The 23,796-nt window shown below is 39.2% G+C and overlaps 1 protein-coding gene across 6 annotated transcripts in view; it reads right to left on the reverse strand.

The window, feature by feature from the left end:
• Window positions 1–23,796, reverse strand: part of cadm1a (cell adhesion molecule 1a) — a 339,864-nt gene that overhangs the window by 245,371 nt on the left and 70,697 nt on the right. The gene's annotated exons all lie outside the window — the stretch shown is intronic.

Raw genomic sequence — 23,796 nt, forward strand, 5'->3', positions numbered from 1 at the left:
TGTACACATTAACATGATGGCATGGGGTACCAAAAAACCCCTTGAGCCCAGCCCATATCAATCACGCAGGGTCTCCTGAAATAAAGGCATTCATTTCATCATAGTGATCATGGGGCTTTTGTTGATCGGTGCAGAGCTTGAGCTCTAACGGCCTCTACAGTGGGTGGTGAGCTTCTTGCCAGTTCTTCACACTGACTTTGATAATAAGCTAAATGTGGAAACAGAACCATCTGGCTGATTCGCTCAACAGTGCAGGCCAAGCTAGAACAAGCTAGTGTTAAAAAAAAAAAAAAATTTTTTTAAAAAGGCATGAAAAATCATATGACTTCTTCATTTGCTGCTCACTGCAAATGCTTCAGAAGGTATTAAATGAAGAGCAAAACCATTGTTTCCACTGATAAAAGCAGATAAGAGTGTAACCTCGGTAGAAACATCATCTTGGCGATAATAAGTCGCTAAACAAAGTTGTATAAAGAAGGGAAAAAAAAAGAAAATAAAAGGAGCTGCAGATGTGAGAAGAGATAAGCTGTTTTTGGCAGGGTTACCTTTAAATTGGTTTGTTCCTCACAGTTTGGAAAGAAACAGTGAAAATCAAGCTTTCTTTCTTCTGTAGGTGTTTTTTTATTTTATTTTTTCAAACCACCATCTTTGCTAGAGGACAACCCATGCTAGCTTCAGTCAAAAGTCAGAACAGCAGAGCTCATGGCTGATTGACCCTTTTAGTGGCGGTAATTAATAATGACACCAGGTCTGGCATCTGGAACTCCAAGCCGATAGTGTTTCACTCAATCTGCTGTCTCTTGGGCTTTCCGCGCACGCTAATGGGTCTACCTTATAGTCACGGAGTCATAATCCTATCAATAATAAAACAGCTTGTGCATCTGTGAAAGCGCATCTCTCACACTCACCTCTTTCCATTAACTGGAATGAGCTTCTCTGAATTGCCCAGGCTTTCGAAGCATATACCTCTTCCACTAAATCTCACATTTTTCCAGGGCCCAAGCTGAAAGGGCCTTACGATTAACTGAGAAAGAGATTGTTGGAAGGGTATTGCCCCAGATTAGAGTTTTTGTACTGTGGTACCACCAGTTAATCTTATATCTTACCACTGCAATTTTACCAGGCAGTATCTCATAGGCTCCATGTATTTTACTAGCCATAAACACAGCTGCCATACCTAATAGTTACAGACTGAGCAATACAAAACAGCCACTCAGAGGATTACGGGTTTCGAATAGGTGTGTGAATCTCCCTCTTTCAGATGTAACAATTTGATATGCTTCAATTCATGACTTATCAGTTCAGCACTGATGCAATCTGATTCAGACCTGATCCAATATGATTCGGTTAAATTCGTTTTCCACCACAGGCAAGTCTTCAGAACTGCTTTCTAGTTTGTTAGCAAGTTATCAACTTCAAGAGAGAGAGAGAGAAAAAAACGCTGATGAGGGACTAACTTCATGTAGCTGCTTTAATGTAAGTGATAACAGGAACAAACAGTTTCATGGATGTTCCACAATATTAAATGTAATGTCCAACTAGTAAATGGTCTGCACTTATATAGAGCTTTTATACAAAGCGCTTTACACTGTGTCTCATTCACCCATTCACACACCAATGGTAGTAGGGCTGCCATGCAAGTTCAGTGTCTTGCCCAAGGACACTTCAGTATGTGGAGTCATGTGGACCAGGAATCGAATCTCCAACCCTACGATTAGCGGACAACCCGCTCTACCACCTGAGCCACAGCCACCCGATGTAATAAAATACGATGTGGTTATGTCGCAGACTGTTGGACTGATTTTCTGATTTTCCCACTCCTAGTTTTAAAACTATTCTTGGTTGATCTCAAAATTTTGCTAAAAGCATTAGAGTTAGTTTCCATTTACATTAAATGGCAAGACTACTTGGCCGGGTGTCCATATTGAAATTCTGGCCAGGAGTCCAATACAAATAACTACTTTTCCCACATGTCCTCTTACAAAAGGACAACTATCAGGTTTCTGTACGAATAAACATTCCTATTACTCTTTGTTGCCACAGTATAGACAGAGCGCACCCCGGACCAGCACAATGGAAGTCAAACGTCTTTTGTGCCTGGCAAGATGAAGCGCTGCCACTATCAGACCTGCCATCACCATCCCTGCATCACAGAACAGTGGGAGTCATTACAGAACCAAGGGGTGCCTAATAGACTGACTGACAGATATGAACTTTCAAAGACCATCTGGGAGAGCGAGCAATCAAAGGGATGGAAGCACAATACTACAAGCGTGCATGGATTCTGAAGAAGATCCATCAGGTGTATGTGGTGAAAAGGACCTATTATTACATGCTTTGGTGATACGATTTAAAAATGACTGCTTCTGTTACAATGGGTAGCAAATGGCTGCGTGGGATTTAATCATAGCCATAGGGTGCTGCTCTAGTGGTGGTTCCTTTAGTTCTTGCCAATCAAGAGCTCATGTTTATCCATGTTAATTTTTGCTTTAATTTCTTAAATGAACATGCACATATGGTGGTCAATCCATGTAGTATTAGGTGACAAGCCTAAAGTGGCTGACAAACCTGGACCAGCTGTCCAACACTTTGGAGAACTCAAACCTTTATGCCTGGCCATGGTGACAATGAAGGGAACTGAAACGGAACACCACCAGCACGCTGGCTACGTAATCTGCTCTAGCAAGTTGCCATTACATGGCCGTTCAATTAGCCGCAGAGCTTGCGCTCATATGAGCCCAAATTGAACCAGACTGTGGTGCATTGGGGCGCCTGCTCTCCATCTGTGAGGCATAACAGAGATGCACAGGCAGTGATGGGGAAAGACTACTGGTGGCCAAACAGAGCAGAGTGAGCGAGGAGGCCTCCGGTGGCCGGCTTTTACGCTCAGCTGCTTCCGTGCTAATTGCCCCACAAACAGAAGGGCCCAGACCCCCCCAGTGGCACACCATGCACTTCAGCATGAGGGAGGGATTTACAGCCCCCTGTCTAACTGATCGGCCTGGTGTTTGACAACAGTCCATTAACCACTGGAGAGAAGTCCAGACCCACTGCTGCCAGAGCTCACTATCTCCAAAGGGCCTCTGCTGCGACATGGCATGCTATCAATACAGCACACAAGAGCTAATAAGAACTAGAGTTTTGACAGCAAATGTCAGCATTTTCCTCTTTTAAGAGCTGTTTGCAATCCTAGAAATCAAACATTTCATAATGCCCCCCTCCCACCCCAAAAAAATCAATAAAATCGTGATGCTGCATCGTATTTTGGTGTATTGTTTGTTTGCTTTAACTACAGCATTGCACTACAACACTCCAAAAGCTCAGGATGAGAAAATACCGGCTGATGAAACCCTCTATAGCACATGTTTCTCATTATTTCTTCATTACTTCTCCACAAGTAACGGTGTTCTAATTTGCAGAAGAACAAAATACATGCCAATCAAACGCCCTGCCCTTGCTGTTTCGTGCAAAACTCTGTTGTTCATACCGTGGACAATGGAAATGCAAAGTGACCATTTTCTTGTATATCGAATGAACCACATAACAAAAAACTCTGTAAAATATTTGTGCCTGGACCACAAGAACGCGGCAGTGCTCACTACACCATTATGAGAGTGCAATAAACATTAACAGCAACCAGTACTTATTCCCTGTGGAGACGACCATGAACCCGGATGCTTGTCAAGAGGTCTCATATTAAATTTATAGGTCATAATGGCAGCTAATAACACACATAAGCAAAAGCAGGTCTAGCAGCTAAAGCTGTAAGCAAAGAGCAAGAAAATAGTGTATTAACAGCATCTGTCAAAAAGGTAGGGCTAAAAGTAAACAAGAGCGAATGGGAGCATTTGGGTCATTATTTAAAGAGTCCATTCACCTGTTTATATTCAGGTGGAAAAAGTACTGAAAATATCAGTGAAACACAAACTACACTATCAATACATATCTGCAATAAAATAATATGTTAGGTGCCGATTATTCCCCAAATTATACTTCCCATGCTAGTTCTCCCCTACTGTACAAAACATACAGACCAGGAAGGGCAAAAGCTAAAGTCCTGTTCAGATTCTGGCAATTACGTGTTCATTTTAACCTTCATTTCAGTCCATACCCGCTTGAGTCCCAGCATTACCCTATCATTATCTTATGTGTTGTTTCTATTTTTTTTTCATTGCACACATAACTGACGTGTGACTCCATAGACATCCACTGAAATCACACAATCACACTTTCTATGCAATTTGAACATGATTAAAAAAATCATACATGGATCTACAAAGATGTCAAACTGTAATACCATAGAAAAGTTGGTCATTTTTAACAATAGTGATGCTCGTAGATAACCAGAAAAAGATGCATTCTGTTTATTCCCTGTCCCGTGCTACGTTTTATCTAGCTGTCCAAACTTAGGCCAGGACGTGGTTGTACATCTGGGCTGAATTGCCTTGATAAAACTGAAGTGCGTTATCATGCCCATAGCGCGTGTAGTGTGGCCTGAATGGAAGGCTGCATTTGAATTAGTGGTTACTAAAAAAAAAAAAAAAATCTGGTGTAAATTCGGAGTTTCCTCTGAGACAAGTGAAGCCACCTACCACATGACCACAGAATAATTTGGTGCCCTTGGAGGATAACTGTCCTCTTTAGTATACATGAGCCAACAGACACCTACAGTTGGTTCGTGTCACTCGGATCCACCAGGGAAAGATAAATGTCAGCTTTTCGACTCTCTTGTAGTCCTGTGCATGGAGAGCTATTCGGATAACATCACCAGGATTCAAACTTGAAATCTCCCAATGATAGGGTGAACACTTGTTACTATTGCGCCACTTATTAATCAGTCAGCGGCATCATGCAACATTTTATTCAGCTCTGTTTATGTGGGTTGCCTGGTTGGAGAGGTTCTGTAAGCAATGGTGATGTTTAAGATGTTATGGCATTTAAACAGTATCTTTAATAGAGATCGCAAGGGTGATCTCTAACCATGAGCGCAGAGCAGTATTGGTGACCGTGGTCATTACAAATATGCACAATGTCCCATGGACTGTACCTTGCCTCACAATCTACACTCACAATTGTAGATACTGGTGAGAAATTTGGAAAAGTCAAACGTTTCTGATGTGCGCTCACATGCGACGGTTGCTCTGCATACTAAATTCACTGGTCCACTATTGTGAATACATTTCTACTTCTTTTTAATGGCCATGCTTTCTGAATCTGCTCTGCATGATATTAAATGTACTGTTTAAATGCCATATGATGTTTTACCATGTTACTTGTATTGTAGGATGATGCTGTAGTACCCACTCTTAATATTTTCAGAGCACAGCTTACAGTCTGCATACACTAGGCTCATGTCACATAGTAATACATTCTATTGATCGCTAGTATTTTTTTTTTCTACAGTACAAGTACAAGTAAATGAGCATAGTATCCAATTGAAACCTGATACTAGTATTGGTATCGATTCATCTCTTGATATACAGCTGCTTTTAAAAGATTCCTTTCATGTTCCCGTTTTACGTTATAGAACATTTCACGCATCAAAATACAGTTCATATCCGTTATGGTACTGTATACAGTTTTGGGTGTTTCATTTTTAATTTTACGAAAGCTTCAAGTGCAGTTAATTACTTGTCATGCTATACGTGCAAATGGGCTGCGTCCCGCATACTCACCTACTATATAGTATATAGAAATACATGTATTTTGCCTACTATAGAGTAGGTAAGTACGTGGTTTCGGACGCAACCGTCCTCTCTTGTTTGCTGTCAAATGGTTGAGCACTGCCGTGTGTGTACGTGTCCTGTCGCAAAATGCGGTGAAAACTGACACACGATGTTTATAGTGTGATTAAGGTGTGTACATGTCTATAATACACGTCGATAATGCTAAAATAGGAATACTCCTACTCCTAATTCGATTTGAGTTTACTTCGAGAATGTCATCGCAAATCACTGTTTACATGTTACTTTCTTAATCAGTGTATCGTCTCAATCAGGTTAATATCGGATTATTGTTGTCCATGTAAACGTACTGACTGTTTCTTCCAAGTTCCTGCTTGAATTTTTAAATCCATAGGATTATATAAATTTCTTCTCAGAGGAAAAATCAACTTAAGACATTGCAGCTACACTGTAATAGATTTGCCTGTCACTGTGCTGTAGGTGTCATATCACAACAAGTCCATCAGTAGCCAATTTACTGTGGTGTTTTGACTGACAGGACTCTGATTAAAACAAGCCTATACATGCAAAAACAACTCCCCGGACCAATTACAAATGAACAGCTTATTATTTTAAGACTGCTCTTAATCTGTCGACTTCATCTCGTCAATCACCTACCCGGGAGGCTGGTGCACTTACACGCAGCTTATTGTTCTGCGGAAAAGGAGGTCTAAAATTGTATTCCCAAGACATTCATTGGTTGTTATCCTGTGTACACACTAAATGATTCTGTGTGATCTCTGTGTTCTATAAAAGTAGATACGGGCAGACAAAGCCCCTTTAGGGTGCCATAAGAGTCAGGTCGATATATCAGGTGGTTAAATTTTGCTCTGTAAGACAGTGATGAAAGACTGCTGCAGGAATATAAATGAAGACAGGAGAAAACAGGTCAAGCCTGCCAGGTCAGAAATAGTCACTGTCCCTGAAGCTCATAGCGTTTATCACTGACATCCGGTCAGACCTTTCCGCAGATCGAGTCTAGTAGATTACCTTGAGCAAGGTGCGGCCTCTGACTGCACTCTACTCAAATGTGGGCTAAATGTAGTCTTTGCTAATTATGCAACAGCCAGGGAATGAGAAGTGTCGGGGGGGGGCAACAGTGTGGGGAACGGCAGACATACAAGAATTATCTGCTGATTCTTCTGTCAGGAGATTGACAGGGTGAAACAGCCACATTGAAGAAAATCAGCAATAGAGCTGTCTCGATCTGAGTAAACATACGCAGCAACAGAGGCTACACTTAACAACCAATATACACACACACATATATATATATATATATCATAACAATTATGGCAGATAGATATGATAAACAGTATGGAAATGCTGTCACAGAGGTGGGAAGCAACAAAGTTCATCTACTTAGTGACTGTACAGTACTTAAGTCTGGTCTTTAAGTATCTGTACTTCAAACGTAAAATCTCTACTTTCTCTGTAAGTCATGAGGTACCTTTAAAGCCTCAGACAGCTTCAAGGAGCTCTAATTTCCTAATAAATATAAACTTTAACAGACTGAGGCAAATATTAATCACTGTAATCAATCTGTAGGAATCCATCTCAAAGCTATTAGCATTCAGCTAGTTTGTTTTGCCAGAGTTATTGTAATGCTAGCTAAGATTTCAGAGATTAGCCGTTAAGCTGTTGTTAGGGGAGCGTGTCTATGTTCCCAGGGTCCTATGTTCCCCAGATTTATATGGCACATAATGAACACATGAAAAATGGTCCTATGGATTATAGATTTATTAATTAACATCCTCTGTGTTTATTATGTGCCATATATATCTGGGGCCCTGGAAATGTGGGACCCTTTGTCATGTGTTCATTATTTGCCATATAAATCTGTTGAACATAGGACCCTGGGAAAATAGGGCCCTGGAAACATAGGGATGACCCTGTTGTTAGTTAGCCTCAAATCACACACTGGTTTAAGTTATTAATAATAAATTAGTGCCTCGTTCACCAAGGAATGTGGGAAAACATTAGCTAAGGTTAAATTACAACAGCCTTGATTTTCTCTCAGATCTCTCAAATATTAACAATCAATTAGCACATTAGTAGTTGGTATTATCAAAGTTATCATCATGTTAACATTCTAGATAACATTCAAGAGATCAGAAATAAAGCTGTTGCTAATTTTCCCCATGTTTCTTTATTTCCTGGTGAGAGAGCCACTAATTTATTGTCGGTAACTAAAGATCAGTGTGTGATTTGATGCAGACTTCTATGACTCTTTCTCATACGTTTATTATCGTTCTGTAAGTAAATCTAAGAGTTTATATTCTTTCTAATCGAACTTGACTAAAGAATCCGAAGCTGTACTTCGACTTTCATCTGAGGATTTAACTAGTTGAGTAATAACACGTTTTATTTTAGGTTTTATTTTAGACAATAAGAATGGCAGGGGAAAGTCAGAGTAGTGGAGACCATTAGCAGTGTCCGTTCTTAATTATTTTCAGTCCCCAAATCCCGCCCTGATAATGAAAAAAGTCCCAAACTGATAATGACCAGCTTGATCCATTTTATAGCCTGTTAACAGAGGAATTCCTTTTAGGCTCCTTGTTAAGTCAGTAGCTTAACATGTTCACCTTACTGGGCTTTTTTTCATGGTTTATTATCCTTGCCTGGCCATAAAAAGAACCACTTGCATGTGCTGGGATGTGCAGCGGCCCTTCCACCGTGTTCATCGTAAAGAGTCGAACTGCAATATAACTGCACCACAACTCGACCTGAGGCGCGGTGCTTGCCTTCTGAAATCCACCCCTTATGGATACTGAACTTAAAAGCGGCATTCATTTTCAGCTTCTGATATCATTAAAGCAGAAGGGCTCCCTTCAGACCAACCTATTTTAAGGAAGCCGGGTTGGGGGTTGGAGATGTAGTGGCGCGTGATATTTGATCGGGCTGGCTGGGTATGCGGTTATATAACGCCGCCCCTTGCTGAGTCAGTGTGGAATACCACTGCACACCTTGATGGTGGAGTAGTACAGGTGGCTCGAGCTGCAGGGGCGTCCCAAATCTCCATTTACTGGCCCTGTGGAGCAGGTGGCAGAAGGGAACGATGGAGGAGAGCGCAATATGGCTGGTTTATTTTCACCTGGCCACACAGTTTGACCCCTGTCAACATGTCAGCCCTCAGGAAGAGCTTAAAAATAATTAAGGAGCTCATGAGCATGATTGAAATGTGCTCTGGAGCCGAGGTCAGGAGAGAAGTGGACGGACATTATAGTCGGGAACGTGGCTCGGGGACGATCTGCCTATTATTTTGGTTTTAACTTGGGGAAATGCTGAAAAAGCAGCATGTCACAGCGAATCTGTGTGAGTTGAAGACAACTGGAGCATGTTACGCTTTTCTCAGATGTTCGGTCAGGTGAACCGTAGCTGCTGAGGCTGCCAGATGCACGGAACTAGATTGGCAAGCTCCACCCCTCATTCAGTGAACAGGAAGAAGCCCGGCTGCCTGTTTCTGTTGACCCCCTCCCCACCTTCCCACCTTCCCACCAAAAAATACACACAGGTGCACCTCACCTTTCCGCTCCCCCACAGAATCCAGGTGGCTGTCTCCTAACCTACTATAAGCTCTGTGCACATAATCTCTCTCTCCAAAACTTTGATGTGGATAACGGCACTATGGTATCATGATTAATTACCATGCATAACAACTGCAAATAAAACCGGTAACAGTTTGCATTAAGACATCCTAAACTAACATTATTTACTGCCAGAATTAGCAGTATTGCTTGGTCTGTCTGAATATTCGGCTCTGATTGGCTGGAAGGTGTGCGTTCAAGCTATATAATGCACAGGTAGTTCCAGTCAGTTTAATCACCATTCAAAATGAATGCGCTGCCCATAAACAACTCTCTCTCTCTCTCGCTCTCTCTCTTTCTAATAACTATTTATTATAATTCATTCAAATAAATGTAATCTTATTGCACTACTTTATCTCCATTTATGACTTAAAGCATTCAGAATTCTATATCTAATAACTTGTATATATAAAATAATTAACAAAAATTAACCATTATTTTTAAGTCTTTTACTCAAATTTTGTGCTGCAAACAACAATGACAGTGTTAACTCTGCTAATGCTGGCAAGTGACCGTGCCGTAAGGGGGATAATCCATGGCTAGGTGTGCGTCACACTCCTCTTCGCGTTGGGTCATTCGCTGCCTCCACATTGTGCATTAAAATCATGTAATGCACACCTAGCCTTGGATTATCCCTTATTTAACAGATGCTCGATATAGCATTAATAAACCAAAAATAACGAACAACCACAGCACTGTTATGTTCTGATTGGTCACAGGGGGTTGAATAATTTTCTATAGCAATAATCCTGACAGTCATGCGATCTATAAATCAAATGACTGTTGTTTTTCGACAAGGTAAAGTTTTCCGAACGAAAGAATTTGCACTTTTCTGATTTCGTGGTAGCGTGACAAGCTGTGATGTTTTTTTCACAAAAATTGCTTATACTGTACCACAGCAATTTACCAGTGATCACAATGTTTATTTTATTATTGAATGACATGCCTTGTATTTAACGGTTTATAGTTAAGATTTAATGTTGCGGAACGTTCGTGAGACAAGTTAGTTCCTGTTATTACTTACGTTATAAACATGCGGCGTTAAATATGAGGCATTCCCTCAATGCAATGTAAACACCTCTGTCCTGAAGGCTTTCCCGTACTGGGAAACCTTGCGGAGCAGCATGACTGTTACAAAGCCCGAACAGCGGGGACTCCTTCCATAAACGTTAAATAAATGTCTCCTAAAAAAACAACAACAACTTCATCATCAGTGATTATACGTTTTTACTTGAACGACAACACGCTCTTTCAAGTAAAAGCATGTAATTATTCAATTTCATGGTGTGTGCCATACAATGGCTGTGAATGAACTGTTACTACAGAAACAATACAATATAAATATATTATTTAATATAAATGAATATAAAACTACTGTCAGAACTACTGTCCGAGTTATGCAGTTATAGAAAAACAATGCACACCTTCTGTCCAATCAGATTTGAGAGTTCAACTGTGCTAAATAAATAAATACCAATAACAACATTCCCTAAAATATTTAATCCCTTACTTCATGCATGACTAATATTGTTGGGTTACTAGATCAGTGTTAGAGTGAGATTAGCAGGATTTAGAGGGATTTGATTATCTCATGGAGCGATCTGATCATATTGTGGAACTTACAAGGACCAACTTCCTTGCTTTAAAAATGTGATGATGATTGTGAATTAAATCTGCCCTCTCATAACGATGCACAATAACATGTCGCTTCACATGAACATGCATATAGCAAATTCACCAGCAGGTTAATTAGCACCGCATCTATTATTATTTAAGCAATAGGGTACGATGATACCTTTCTAGTATCAGTATCCCAACCAAATCTACTCCACACTAAGATGATACAGCGTGACCACTTGAACACAGCACAACCAAACACCCACTGATGTGGGTAGCTAAAAGCAATGCTATGGCCTGACTGTGTATGTGTGTATGTGAGTATGTGTTAGCTTTTAAGTACATTTGCTCATTTGACAGGCAATAAATGTCAAGCTTGCGTAACAGTGTGCCAGCATTAAAGTAATGTACAGTTTTCAGTTTCAGTGTGCTTGATTTAACTGATGACTAGCTCACTAATCACAAATGGCCCATCATGTTTTATTGTGCATGTACTCTATAGTGATGCATAAAAAAATACATAATAAAAGCCTCTCCTTGCAGTGTAATGTAGTCTTGCAGGCATTAGTAACAAAAAACCCTGCAAGTTAACAAATATGTGTGGGTTTAACACGTTCATTCTCGCGCCATCCAATATAAACAACACTTAACAACACAGCGAAAACTGGTAGCACGTCATGACCTTGACGTTAACTGTGAACTCAACAGGCGAAGGATCTTCGGCACTGCTACGTCACACTGCTCCATTTATAGTCAAGAAAACAGCAAGAGTGGATTCCTAACAAAGAGACGTGGTTTTGGTCTTTGGGAGAACGTGATATTATTGTAAAATTGTTGTGTAAAAATGTCTGTGCTGCCATTTTACTGATTATGTAAACGGATACAGTGTAACCATAACAAAAGCAGCTTTAAGCAGCGGTCACACTAGACTTTCAGCATGCGAAATTTCCATTGACGTTCATTCATACGCATGCGAATGCTGGAGACTGGAAATGCAAGCTTTAGGGGTGTAACGATCCATCAATATGGATACATGGGGCGGCTGTGGATCAGGTGGTAGAGTGGGTTGTCCACTAATCATAGGGTTGGCGGTTCGATTCCCGGCCCACGTGACTCCACAAGCCGAAGGGTCCTTGGGCAAGACACTGAACCCCAAGTTGCTCCCGATGGCAAGTTAGCGCCCTGCATGCAGCTCTGCTACCATTGGTGTGTGTGTGTGAGTGTGTATGTGAATGGGTGAATAAGAACCAGTGTAAAGCACTTTAAACCCGCTAAGGTTAAAAAAAGCTCTATATAAGTGCAGACCATTTACCATTAGATGTATCGATCATATAACCAATGATCCGATGTATCGATGCAACGCGTAAACATTGATGTATCGATGCAATGCGTAAACATTGATGTATCAATGCAGTGCGTAAACATTGATGTATTGATGTAGTGCGTAAACATTGATGCATATATAGCTTTTTTAAGATGGACCTTTATTTAGGACACCCTTAATAAAAAAATTATTTTCAGCTTTGTTTCGTGAAAATGTTAACGTTTTATATTTCACTAGTCAAAGTTTAAGTTCATCACGGGGGCTTATTTGCACTGAAATATGGAGCATTTCATAGTGAAAAAGCTCAATAAATGTATTTATAAAATAGATTTTGATTGCATCTGTGACTTAATAGAAACGTTACTGATTATGTGAAATAGACACATCAGTTAATATCATTCGCAGGTACTTGAATCGTTTGAATCGAAATTACATAGTGGCAGTCATTGAGGGATCGGCAAATATCGAATCCCCAGCTAAAAGATCGTATCGTCACGAAACTTGCCATTTACACCCCTAGAAAGCTTCACGTGAAGAAGTTTCACATTTTGGTGCATTCCAAAGTTCAGGTTTGACGAAATTTGTGTCACGTGACAACGTGTGACCAATAGACAATCGAGAGATCAGAGCGGGACCTCTTCAGAAAATCCAGGATTTATTGGACTTCAAAAGAGAAGCTGCCTGGATTGAGTGTTGCTGCATACAGGAACAGATGGTATATTTTAACATCGGTGTGTGATGTCATATCCGGTTACCACCCATATTCGCAGCCGTCTCCATAGAAATTCTGCATGCTGACAGTCTAGTGTGGCCACCGCTTTACACTGTGGTAAGGGCTCTTTTGATCGGTCCATCATTCAGCAGTTGGAAGAAAGAACCTTGTCCTTGCTTAATCTAAAGTTTCTTCACTAAGAGTTATACTTGCACTTTCTCCAGCCACTAGAAGACTCTTGTCTTGCAGGTTATGAGTCCTTTTTGACGCTTTGTGCAATATATCGGTTTAGCTTCTACGTTCTGCTTTTTACAGTGTCTGCCGAATGATTAAACGTATATGCGTGACATCCACATTGAGTTTCTTTGCACGCTCGGTTCTGTGGACATTACCAGAGTGTGATAAGACAGGTTTTGACAGCCTTCTGCAAGAACGTGCATAATATCCCATTGAGACATGGTTTAATGGAGGATATGACTCAGGGGGCATCTGGAAAGACCAAACAAAAGCACATTCAGCTGTCTTCCCTCAAGATTCACGAACATACAGTTCTTTTCATGGGCTCTTCAAATCACAGCCACTGCTGCTCAATAGGAAGTATGGCATATCGTGAATAAGCCACTGCAAAGACAACGATGGCTTTCATTAGGAAACTCTGTCCAGAAGTTTCACACCTACGCAACAAAGAGCTTAGTGTGTCTGGGCTGCCTTAGCTGCCATGGTTCTTAGCTAATTTGGGACTTTTCTTTCTTAATTGGTAGCGATTAATCCCTTGTTTTCACATGGATGAGCTAAGAACTAACAACAAGCCACGTGAAGACGAGTTGTTGGGTTGTCAGTGATATAAGAAACAAAAGGTTAAAAGGAAACAATCGTGTTGCATCCCATTGCGTCAGATGGCAAAGCGGTTGGATGGGAGTTGCTTCAGCATTCATCCCCAAAACACTACCACTTCAAAAGTCAGGAGAAACAATGTTCCTGAATGATTGATCTTTCTGGCGTAAACATCTCTCGTTCTCTGCTTTGAAAAAAAAAGAGACTTTGTGGAGCAAAGACATAAAAATAGGAGGCCTTGTTTTAGCATCAGTGACTTAGCCACAACACTGAAGGGGATTAAACGACCGAGCGGAAGTAGATGATGAAAGTACTGGAAGAAAACAGGTCAGGGAGATGATTTCCAGAAAAGCCTGCTTTCTTGTGTGAAGTGCCACTTTGATCTCATAGTGATCTCATGCATGAGAATAATTCTGACAACCTTAAATGAATTTTTGTCCTATAATTGGAACCACCATGACTGGACCTTTTCTACAAGTGATTAGCGATCTGTACATATTTCGGTAACGTGACTAAATCAGTTCTTAAAAACTAGATTTAAGAAAGTTGTACTAATGTTCAACTTCTATTATTTCAATCAATGCTCAAATATAAAATTCTCCCGAGTCACGCAACCCTCGAATATATATATTTTTTTATCAGAAGACTGCTCCAATCGTGTCACATCTGTCAGTGACCAGGAGTCCGAAAGAGCACAATTAACTCAATTAGCTGTCTGGGTAGAAAGGACATCTTCCTCTATTCCATCCATCTACACTATAACGTAATCTTGCTCTTATAATTGGTATATAGAATAATATCAGTGCCAATACTTGCCTGAAGCAATGGATTGGATTTGACATATTTTCTAATTGGAACCACTGATATATTTTATATTTCATGTTGACTGCCATGACGTAGGCAATTATCTGACTATAATAATAACTTGTATTAAAGCACATCACTATCATGCCTTTCGCATAAATCAGTAACAGAAGCGTACAGAGAGTCAGTTCGGTTATTACACGGCAGTCCGTACAGGATTTCACAGAGTTTTTCTGTGAAAAATGCTTTTGTTTCAAAATTGCACGTTGTGACAATGTCACATGACGGACCTTGGCGCAAATCTACGCCAAATCTGCGCTACTTTTGAAAAATTGCAAGTTCCTCCGGATATTGGTTGATTTTACATTCATTTTTGCGATTGCAAAATCACAAAATCCTGGAGGGACTAGTGCACGGGTGTCAGAATCAGAATTCAATTCAAAGACTGAGGTTTGACCCCTTACTGCGACGATACTGGAGAAAGCTGAAAACGACTGCTTTATCGGGTAAAGCGGCAATCAAAGCAAACAGGAACACAATTTGCATGATGGAAATGTCAAGTCACTGAAAGGGAAAGGATGCAGGATGGGAGATGGCATTTGCACCTGGTGGAGCTTACTTTTACTAGGTGCCAACTTTAACTAGGTGAACTCAGACCTGTGAGTTCCTGGTGAGTAAAAGTACAGGGTAGAATGTGTTTATTATTTATGGTGTTTATCATTTGTGCTTCTGCCATGAAGCCTCCAACATATTTATTGGGGCTTTTTGTGGTCTGTTTTTCTTGATAGCAATGTTGGCAATGTTACTCTCCCTCCGAAGATCAGTATTGAATATCAGAGCGAATAACTGTATAATATCAAAAAGTGAAAAAAGTAGTAAGCTCTCTTGGATGCTCAGCTGCACGATCATGTTGTTTATGTGGCTAGATCTTGAAAGCAAGTGTTACTCTACCAAACACGTAGAGCTAGCAGGTAAGGATTGGTTAAAACTTTGGGTAAAACAACTTCAAATTCTATATCAGCATAGTTCATGAAAGCAGGAAGTTACAGGACAGTAAAAAATGGCTAAATTTGGCATAATGCCAGCCCAAGACACTGACATTTCCAAGTGAATAATCAAGAGAACGGTCGGAGTGTGTTGCCAAATAACTAACTGAACATATAATTTCCAGTGGCATTGTGTTTTTGGACAATCATGCAACGATCTAAAGGATTTAAAGACCACCATCCTGACAGTTTGAATGCCTCATTCAGGCTTGTTGAACAGTGTTTTGATTGTTGCGATGGTACAGTGAGCATTACAGATTGTACCTTTCCTACTTTTCCTACCTTGACGCCGTGTGAGGAAACCAATTTCTCAGCTCATTAATTTTGTATTCCTCTTTTGGGGAAGGGGAAAAAAAAAGTACATTTTTCAACTAACACTTCTATTATGTATGGTCAGTTATGATAAGAGGCTTGAGACAAATAATTTGTCTTTGGATTTTAAGTCATAACGCAATCGCGTCGCTTTGTAGCCGTGAGGAGTGTGCAATAAATTCAGGCGCGTTTGTTGACTTTATATCACCTGGAGACTTCCTGCGCACTCGCTCATGTGTGTTCCTCAATCTACAAATTTGCTCAGTCAGTCAAGTCCTCCATTTCAGCCTCTCAATAAATTTTTCATGCGTAAGAGCTTGTTGAACATTAAAATGATCCATACGAGCATGCACAGCTTCTCTGTTCCCTTTTGGGAAGGCGGCGAGGAAGAAAGAGAGGGAGAGAAAGAGAGGCTGCTGAGCTTTGACAGCAGTTTCGTTTCCTGTAATGCAGTGAAGTCAGGGGTATTTTTAAAAACCTGTGCTCCCTCCTGACGATGAATCACCTCGGGACCTATTTTTCAGAAGTATGTGCAGAGTCCAAAGCTCCAGCCAGGACAAGATAAAGCGCCAAACATCCCCAGCACTTACCTAGAGAGAGACAGTGAGAGGGGGAAGAGAAAGAAAGGGAAAAAGAGACAGAAATAACCATAAATTTATATGAAAAGCAAATGGGTTACCTTTTGAAATAAACAAAGAGGGGGGAAAAACCTCCTTCTGCAGATTGTATGCTCACAAGACCATCGCATATGGCAGCCATATGCCTGAGCTTAGATTTGGACAGCTTGAGCTACATTGGTTATGCATTTCAGGTGATTTTCAGGAGCTATTCATGCTTAAAAGGAGATTACGCTTTAGAGAGCTTCTGCTAAATGAAAAGTAAACCTGAACCTCTCCCTGTAGTGAGTGGTGCTGTTAGCATGCTGGCGTGACATCTGGGTTCAAATCAGTAAACATCCAGCTTCGAGCCTCTCAACCTCAACAGCGATCAAGCCTTTTGTTGGCTCTGCCATTAGCTGAGCTAACAAACTTCAGGGGGTGAGCGGCGAAGAAGAAGAAGAAAAAGAAGAGGAAGAAAAAGAAGAAGAAGAAGAAGAGAGAGAGAGAGAAAGAAAAAAGGTGTTTGCTGTTAGCAAGCTGTTGCTGAGCCACGCCAAATCTCCAACAGCTACTTCAACTTCACTGCCTTCACTCTTCCAAACGATGTTTACTGTGCTGTAGTGCAACAGAAGGAAAGTGGCAGACGCAAGTCCTTCAGAGTGATGCAGGATTAAAAACCAAAGCCAGACAATTTATATACACGCTCTGTCAAAAAGAAAAAAAAAATTAAATAAATAAAATGATGCAAATTACTCAGGGGTATGAGCTTCGATTTCAGTACAGTCTGAATTAAGCGTTTAAAAGAGTTAATTGCACAGAACAAGGTTATAATGTTCCCATTAACTAAATGAAACTCACTTTCTACATGTGTATATTGAGTGACTTCAGCCAAAATTATGCACTTATGCACAATATTCGGCAGTAGTCACTGCAGTGAGACTTTTTCTTTCTTTCTTTCTTTCTTTCTTTCTTTCTTTTTTTACCATTTACATTTCCACCAGTTCTGTTATATTGTGCGCTGATTTAGAAGGTGGCTTAAAACAAAGCCATTGTTCTGTCCTAAAAGCCAACAAAACATGGAAAGATTAATGACAAAGACTTTATACAAATTAAGTTTAATATTCTGGTCCATGAAACACTCATTGACCATAAACAAGGACATCTTGCAGCGATTCATTACAATCCAAAAGGGTGATTAAATTCAAATTTTTATGTCAGAATACAGTACAATTGTCAGTCGAACGCCAAACACATTTCCTGACGTCCAACCCAATTAATTTAGTCATTTATTTTCACTTTCTGTCTACGTGCTTACAGCAACATGGAATTAACTGCTAGAGCAGACTAAGAATAATAAGAACTTAATTACCCACTTGGCAAATACCCCCCCCCCCCCCCCCCCCCAAAAAAAAAAAAAAAAGAAAAAAAAAGAGGAAAGAAAAACAAATAGAACCAATGGATCATGCGGGCATTAAGCTTGACTCTAGAAAAGACTCAAAGAAACTAAGTCTCAGCATCTAGGGTCATTAGCAACACTCAAATTCAATTCAGGCTTTATACACATCCAGTTTTGGATATATTCAGTAAATCCTTGAATGTTCTAAGTCCACGGCCACATAAGCCATTAAAATACACATTTATGTCGTGTTCACCTCATGCTCCACTTACAAGGATACTGTCTGAACTGAAGCCAATTTCTGCTCAGTTTATTTGCACCATCACCTTGAGAAGAGGTTGTTGTTGATTGTGTGTGTGGTTCAGAAACAGGGAGAAAATGGGCCTTTATCCAAATAACGAATCAAGGATGGGTGAATCATACATTTATTAGCCAGTTCTAATGTGCTGTCCAGTCCCATGTTTGGATTCCTCAGAAAAAGGGGGTGGGCAAGATGACAAAAATGTTTTCTATATTTCTATATGTATCACTATATATAAATATACTAACAAACTGCCAGAAACACAATTACAGTGTTAAAAAATCTAAAAAAAAAAAAAAAATTAAAAAATAACTGTTCAATACTTTACTTACAATTTATTATCTGCAAAAATACAGTTAGCTATATTTTTATTCTTCAAAAACAAATATTTTTATTTATTTTACAAAATCGAACATCTAAATCTAACAATAAAAGTTTAAAATAACAAATGAACATTTAAAAAAATTTTTAAAGACTAAGTATACAATTTTAACATCCAATAATCTGATTTAAGTCAATTTTTTTTTTAAATTTTAAGTTATGAAAGTGGATTTTAACATAATTTATCACGATATTGATATTACACCATCATATCGCCCAGTACTACCCAGAAACTGAACTGACTATGCTAAAAAAAAAAAAAAAGTGGTAGCTAACGTCATAATAACATATATAAAGACTGTGAGAATCTAACAAGTATATGATTATTATCCTATTCTAACAATGTTTCTAATTTGGCACTTGAATTTCAAGAAATTGATAAAAACATACAATGAGAAAGAAGAAAAACTCTCTGAATCTGAAAACAATTAACTCAGTGGCATAAATTTAACGTGGTCTTCAAATAAACAGCATTCTTTGTTTTCTAAACTTCATTTACAAGCTTTCGTTCACACTTTCAACGGTTTTGTTTATGTGGCGCAAGTTTACGTTCGCCGTTCTGGCACAAACCTCTCATGTGGGCGGGCTTAACGACGCTTCACTATCACTATCGACTAGCGAGATTTGGATTGACAGCTTGAGTGTCCAGCTGACAATGAGGAGGATGACGGCGATGACGCTCCGTGCCACTCCTGAGAGCTTATCTAAAAAAAATAGTTTCATGAGTCTACCCAAAGCTCAAATATTAATTACAAACTAATATATTGACTAAGTATGGAAGGAAGGAAGTCATTTCCACTACAAAGTACAAACACTACAATTACACAGAGAACCGTATCCAGAACTCTCTACAAAATTCATGACACTGACATCTCTACTTCCAGGTCGGGGAGTGATCGATCCAAATCTTACTAGCCTGTGAGAGTAAATTGCTTTAAAGCGCCGCACACACAAGCAGTTTGTGCAAGAATGGTGAACGTAAACTTGCGGAGTGTAAATGAGCGCATTCATGAACCATGATTAGTGAAAAGAAAGCTTAGAAAACTGTCAACAAAATTGTTGTTTATTTGAAGACCATGTTCAATATTTTCCACCGAATTCACTGTTTTCAGTTTCAGAGTGTTTTTCTTCTTTCTCTTTGTATATTTTTGTTCATTTCTTGAAAAGTTACGTTCAAAAGGTACGCACTTTTGGCACAAATTTAATTCCATACATATTTGCGTCCTTGTCAAAAAGTCAGCAAATCACTGGCCAAGGTTTAGACTATGAGATATCGTGTTTTGTCATTGTCCTTTATTATACTGTATATAAAATATATTTCAGTCTAACTAGTGTCTTTAATACATGTCTTTTACTTACAGTATAGCAGGAGGGTTAGCCTACATGACACCTTTATTTTTGGTTTCACTGGTGTTTCCACATACCTGCATGTTCCCAGTTCTGAAAATATAGCCTGTCATCTGTGTTTTCTGATTAATCTGACAAGTAAAAAAACGTTCTGCTGTCAACCAGATGACATATGTAATGCACTGGGAAGCATGATTCAGACAAAGTAGCGATAGCGCTACTGTATAATTACAGCATTATACAGAGGTGCATCACACCAACATAAAGCGCATTATGTTTAAATATACAATACCAATGAAGTAAAAATCAACAGGAAGTAAGGTTTATTTTCTTTGGTGAAGCTATTTGTCTGCCAGGCAACTGCAAATAAGAAAAACGAATTTGACCAGAAACAAAATCTGCTTTGCTACTGATTTGTCCACACCGTGAATGCACAAAGTAACATCTACAATTTAGCCTTGAAGAGCAATGAACAGAGACAGAAAGAAACTGACTCTGCTACATTTGTTAGCTCATGTTTCCCTTTATATCCCAACTGGATAGCGTGGCACTTGGTCCCTAACAATCTGCGACACCGCCATTATTGCTAAGAAGTGTTTCATTTCAAGCCTATGTGACATCTCCCACTTATCTGTACACATGACGATATACTGCGGCTGCTGCTTGAGCGCCCCTCGCCGCACCGCACCATGCTGCGCCACTCTGGATATGCAAATATGTCATTAATAAATAAGAGTGTGTAGGGAGGCATAAATAATCCAGCACCCTAGGGCAGGTTGAGAGAACAGCTGTCCCAGAGGAGTGCCAGATGCCCAGCCTGGCGCTGCCGATACACACGCCCCCACTTCCTTTCCTGTCAAAGAGACGGTCACCTCTTCTTCACTTTTTTAACACGCCGATGAACAACAGATGGAACATGGCTCTTGTTAAGGGCTCTAACTAGCCTTCAGTCTGCTGCCGTTGCTCAGGCCATCTTGTGACCTCCAGTAGCTGTCTCTGAGGTGAAGCAGGGTCGGTCCCTCATGGACATTTACAAATCACCGTGTCACACAAAAACTGCTGACAGACTGCCTCTGTAGCTGAGCCTCTTCAGACAATAGCAGTCGAGCTAATTAAGCTTGTAGGAAACAGACATTTTGGTTTACTTTGATTTCCCTTTCATTGCTGTTGATATAAACCTATTCCAAACTGTTACAATACAATTCTATAAGGTTTTATACGACCATGCTTTTCCACCTGTTTATATAATTATATAATATTAATTACTGCACTTAACAACATTTGGGAAATATTTCTAATTTACCCAAGTATAAAAGCTTGTAAACTTGAATGTTTACTTCAATACATTTTTCAAAAGCAAATGGCTACTTTCAATCAACTAAATTTCCGTATATAGATAATTATTTATATCTATATGAGGTAACTTTTGGGATATAACTGATAAGCTTTTGACAGTTTTTCTAAATGTAGTTGGCTAAATGTTGATATGAGCTGACAAATTACATTAGCAACTGTCCTATCTAGCTAACTATTAGCAGAAATCTAGCAAAGACATGCTGGCTTGAAATCTTTGAATTAATCAACAGTTACTGTGTCAGCTAGCTGTCTAGAGTTAGTGAATGTTAGAGAGGGAAGTGTGCTAAGGCAATATGCCATGACCAAGTCAAAGTACAAGAAAGAAAGTACACAAAAGAAAAAGACGTCTGCTTCAAATCCCACACTAATTTTAGTTACTGATGGTAAATTAATTCCTCTTTCACTGAGGAACCATGAACTATACAAAAACATTAGCTAAGACATTAGCTAATAGCTAACATTAGCTATTAGCTAACAACAGATGATACAGAGAATTACAGAAGACTAAGGTTTGAAGACTAAGTCTAACAACAGATAATACAAAGGATTACAACAGATGATGATGATGATACAAACTAGCTCAATGCATATAGTTAACAGATAGTTAACACTGATAGCTATTAAGTCTCATTTTTGTTTGTTAGAAATTTAGATCAAATCCTTGAAACTGATTGATGATAAAATGTCACCCTATGACTTTACAAATATGATTATAGAGAAAAGTAGTGTTGTTGAAAATGTAGAGATTTTTTCTTTTCAAACGTAGGGCGTAAACGTCAAAAGTATTAGGTGAAAGATTTACTCAGGTAAATATAATTAAAAACCAGACTTGGGTTACAGCAAATCCAATTATATGTCAGACTGTTTACCTTGGTTCCATTTCAATCGTGTTATTTTTATGAAAATGATATTTGAATAAATTCAGTGCATCATTTTTTAACCAATTCTGTAAAAACACCGAAATGTGAAAGGGTCATTAAAGCAAACGCTGTACTAAAAGAAAATGATCCCGTGTGTGAATGTAGCATTGGGACTGCAGTGCCATGCTGAAAGTTATAAGGACAGGCGGAAGAGAGACTGGAAGTTGCTGTACAGAGCTGTCTCACGTCTGAGCTTCAGTAAATTGCATAAAGGTCGTTTCACATATACCTGAGGAAAGTGCTGATTGATTAAAGGGGCACATTAAAAAGAGAGAGGGACTGAACTGCAGTGGCAGACTTTGCCAAGTATGCTTCTTCAGTGCCAAGGATTTGTGAAAAAGGTCAGTTAGTGAGGCACGACTGAACGCTGAGTGTCAAAGGTGCAGGTTTCTAGTACACATTCTGTAGGCTACGAAACTTTTTCATTTGCACTGGGTCCCATTTTAGGCATGCATAAAACAGAATTTAAAAAGGCCACTTTCCTTTAATGGTGGGATCCTCAAGTGCAGACTTGAAGAGCCAGACATTCAGTAAAGTTTATGGACGCATGTATTTTCTCATTTTGTACTTGCACAGCTTGAACTTGGGTCATATATTTATGTAAGGAATGAAACACTTGCGATAGGTTGCTATAGAGAAATAATCAGTGACAGGGTGGTGTGATGGAACCAACATGAAAACGAGTTACTGTTACCACCTAGAATTGTATCTTTTCCTATAACATCACACCTCAAAGTGTTCCATTCCTTTTATATCATAGCAATTTGCAAGCAATTACAATTTCTTATCAATTACTTTTGATCTATTTACAGTTATGTTTAATGTTGTGGATCATCCATGAAACAAATTAGTTATTATTAACAATTATGTTATAGCAGCTATAAACACTTTTTTCTCTAGAAGTTGATCATGCAAAAAAAAAAAAAAACACAGCATGTCATGTTACCAAGAAACTATCCTAAAGACCCCCATTTCAGTCAACTTAAGACTCCTAAAAAAAATGTTAAATAAATATCTCCTTCCAGATAGCATGACACTAGCAACAATCACACACAATTCATCTTTGTTAAATAACAGAATGTTTTTAATCAGTTTAAAAATAGAATGAGCATATTATATATTAGGTTGTATTTGCTATAGGATTATATTTGTTATAGAGCACCAAATCATGAACAGAGTAAACTCATATGAACATCAAAAACAAACTGGAAATTCAAATAGTGGCTGATTTAATTTCGGGGTATAAAACATATTTTCTTATTAACTTCTGATGATAATCGTCCTCCTGCTGAGCATTCCAAAGTCATCAGGAAGATTGACTGAATGAAATTACTGAACAAAATGTGCCAATACCCAAGAAAAATTCCCATCTGAGAACAAATTCCTCTTTGTTTTTTTTTTGTTTTGTTTTTTTTTGCCATTTTATCCTTTGGATAAACTTAAGATAAGCCCACAAGTCCAGAGCAAACTCCCAACCTGTCCCCTGAAACCAGTGCCGGCAAGGTCACAAGACAGCTGAGGTGCAGGAGAAGGACAA

Source organism: Ictalurus punctatus, chromosome 18, assembly GCF_001660625.3.
Source record: "Ictalurus punctatus breed USDA103 chromosome 18, Coco_2.0, whole genome shotgun sequence".
Taxonomy (NCBI): domain Eukaryota; kingdom Metazoa; phylum Chordata; class Actinopteri; order Siluriformes; family Ictaluridae; genus Ictalurus; species Ictalurus punctatus.